This window comes from Schistocerca piceifrons, chromosome 10, assembly GCF_021461385.2.
Source record: "Schistocerca piceifrons isolate TAMUIC-IGC-003096 chromosome 10, iqSchPice1.1, whole genome shotgun sequence".
Lineage (NCBI taxonomy): Eukaryota > Metazoa > Arthropoda > Insecta > Orthoptera > Acrididae > Schistocerca > Schistocerca piceifrons.
Window position 1 is genome coordinate 88,737,746 of NC_060147.1, and position 3,574 is coordinate 88,741,319.

The 3,574-nt window shown below is 43.5% G+C and overlaps 1 pseudogene; it reads right to left on the reverse strand.

Annotated features, from left to right (window-relative positions):
* Nucleotides 1–3,077: 3,077 nt before the first annotated feature.
* Nucleotides 3,078–3,195, reverse strand: LOC124719223 (annotated as a pseudogene).
* Between the last annotated feature and the right edge of the window lie 379 nt (nucleotides 3,196–3,574).

Here is a 3,574-nt window from a genome sequence, read left to right on the forward strand (position 1 = left end):
TTCGCCGGCCGCGGTGGCCGAGCGGTTCTAGGCGCTTCAGTCCGGAACCGCGCGACTGCTACGGTCCCAGGTTCGAATCCTGCCTCGGGGATGGATGTGTGTGATGTCCTTAGGTTAGTTAGGTTTAAGTAGTTCTAAGTTCTAGGGGACTGATGACCTCAGCTGTTAAGTCCCATAGTGCTCACACCCGTTTGAACCATTTTTTTTCTCTACTTCGACCATCATCAGTTAGTTTGCTCCCCAAATAGCAAAAATCATTTACTACTTTAAGCGTCTCATTTCCTAATCTAAATCCCTCAGCATCACCCGATTTAATTCGACTACATTCCATTACCCTGGTTTGCTTTTGTTGATATTCATCTGATATCCTCGTTTCAAGACACTGTCCATTCCGTTCATCTGCTCCTCCAGGTCTCTTGACAGAATTACAGTGTCTTCGGCGAATCTCAATATTTTTATTTCTTCTCCGTGGATTTGAATTCCTACTCCGAATTTTTCTTTTGTTTTCTTCACTGCTTGTTCAATATACAGATTGAATAACATCGGGGACAGGCTACAACCCTGTCTCACTCCCTTCTCAACCACTGCTTCCCTTTCATACCCCTCTACTCTTATAACTGCCATCTGGTTTCTGTACAAATTGTATTCCGGTCCACATTGTCAAAAGCTTTCTCGAAGACTACAAATGATAGAAACGTAGGTTTGCCTTTCCTTAATCTATTTTCTAAGATAAGTCGTAGGGTCAGTATTGCCTCACGTGTTCCAATATTTCTACGGAATCCAAACTTGTCTTCCCCGAGGTTGGCTTCTACCAGTTTTTCCATTCGTCTGTAAAAAATTCGCGTTAGTATTTTGCAGTCGTGGCTTATTAAACTGATAGTTCGGTAATTTTCACATCTGTCAACACCTGTTTTCTTTTGGATTGGAATTATTATATTCTTCTTGAAGTCTGACGGTATTTCGCCTGTCGCATACATCTTGATCACCAGATGGTAGAGTTTTGTCAGGACTGGCTCTCCCAAGGCTGTCAGTAATTCTAATGGAATGTTGTCTACTCCCGGGGCCTTGTTTCGACTCAGGTCTTTCAGTGCTCTGTCAAACTCTTCACCCAGTATCATATCTCCCATTTCCTCTTCCATTTCCATAATATTGTCCTCAAGTACATCACTCTTGTATAGACCGTCTATATATTCCTTCCACCTTTCTGCTTTGCCTTCTTTGCTTAGAACTGGGTTTCCATCTGAGCTCTTGATATTCATATAAGTGGTTCTCTTTTCTCCAAAAATCTCTTTAATTTTCCTGTAGGCAGTATCTATCTTACCCCCAGTGAGATAAGCCTCTACATCCTTACATTTGTCCTCTAGCCATCCCTGCTTTATATTACTGTAGTGGTATTATGAACCATTTACAGTGTAGATTAAGTGAAAAGGCAGAAAAAGTGGCTGAATCTAGTCTCACAAGTCTCAGTTTAAGTTGTTATGTACACCAGATGTGATACAGGGAGACTATGTCCTTCCAGTTGGTGTCACTCTATCCAGTCGAGTTTTTTGGCAGAAAACACAAGTGATGGAGATGATCTATGTGGATGCAAGAAGCTAGCCTACACTTTCTCAGTTTCTTCATAAGTTTGCAAACGAAATCCACCAACGTTTGATGATTAACATTCCTCTGGTGTTGTACCGCGTCATTGTATAAAATACTTTAATTATGAACTTAAAACCAACGTTTCGACCTTATTACATCGGCCTTGCTCGGCAAGACCGATTTTGGCGGAGGAAAGGTGGTGCTCTTATTTCAGACGATCGCTGTCAGTATGTCATATATTTGAAATTTTATTGGGCCTAGAAAGTAATAGGATAGCCACGACAGAAGGGGGGAAGGTGTGATCAAAAAAATGACGAGAATTGTTTTAAATTCGCGGACTTTATACGTCGGATTTATGATTTTTTTATCGTGTTGGTACACATGTTCCTGATGTATGTTTACATTTTAAGCTGCTTTGAGTGTTTGTGTAATTGTAGGTCGTCGGATAGGTTACACGTTTCCTCAAGTTCTCGGCGAACTTTTATTTTCGAAAATGATGAATCAAAGAATTTGCATCAAATTTTGCTTGGGAACTGGAATGAACTGCAGCGCCGCATTGACTGTGGTCTTTGGCGATTCTTCTACGAGTAAGACAAGAGTTTACAAGTTGTACAAACGTTTCAATGAAGATCGAGAAGACGTTGAAGACGACTGCTCTGGACGTCATAGCTCTTCCATTTGTATCGACAGCGTGGAAGAAGAAAAGAAAGGTTTCAGGAAAATCTCCGAATCACCATCAGAGAGGTTTCTGATGGTGTCGGCATATCCATTTGCTCATGCCAAGCAATTGTTTCGCATTTTTGAGCATGAAACGTATAGCGGCGAAGTTCCTGTCTTATGGTCGTGCGGTCAATAAGGAATACTACCTGCAAGTTACGAGCCGTTTGCGTGAAGCAGTTCGAGGGCAACGGCCAGAGCCTTGGCAAAACCGCTCGTGGAAATTGGATCACGATAATACTCCCTCTCACACCTCAACGCTTGTTTGTGATTAAAAAAAAAAAATATATTACGTTGCCTCAGCTACCGTGTTCGCTGAAAATGCCCCCTACGACTTTTTTATATTCCTGACGCTGAAGAGTACAATTAAAAGACGTCGTTTTGCCATCATTGATGGGATAAACAACAGAATCGTTGAAGGAGCTGAACACCATAACGAAAAATGAGTTCCAGAAGTGCTTCTAAGATTGGAAAAAAAATTTGGAAATTTGTGGTAAGGTCTTACGGGACCAAACTCCTGAGGTCATCGGCCCCTGAGCTTACACAATACTTAATATAACTTAACTTACGCTAAGCACTCCGTCGTCAGGCTACAAGTGGCCCATCGGGACCATCCGACCGCCGTGTCATCCTCAGCTGAGGATGTGGATGGGAGGGGCGTGTGGTCAGCACACCGCTCTCCCGGTCGTTGTGATGTTTTTCTGTGAGCGGAGCCGATACTATTCGGTACAGTAGCTCCTCAATTGGCATCACGATGGTGAGTGAATCCCGAAAAATGGCAACAGCACATGGCGGCCCGGACGGTCACCCATCCAAATGCCAGCCACGCCCGACAGCGCTTAACTTCGGTGATCTGACGGGAACCGGTGAATCCACTGCGGCAAGGCCGTTGCCCAACTTACGCTAAGGACAACACAGACACACCCATGCCCGAGGGAGGACTCGAACCTCCGACGGGGGCATCCGCGCAAACCGTGACAAGGCGCCTGGACCGCACGGCTACCCCACTCGGCCAAGGTTGGAAAAAGAGCTGGGACAAGTATATTACATCTGAGGGGGATTGCTTTAAAGAGGACACAGTTGATGTTGAATAAACAAAGATTCTTCAAGAAAACAAAAATCCCAGTTATTTTTGATCACAGCTCGTACAGGCAACAAATCCATGTCTGTCTGTTAGCAGCATTTCATTCACCAAAGGAATAACTAAGTCTTGTCTGCTTACTAAATAAGCACGGCATGTCTTTGATTTTATTATACCTTTAAGAGGTATTAC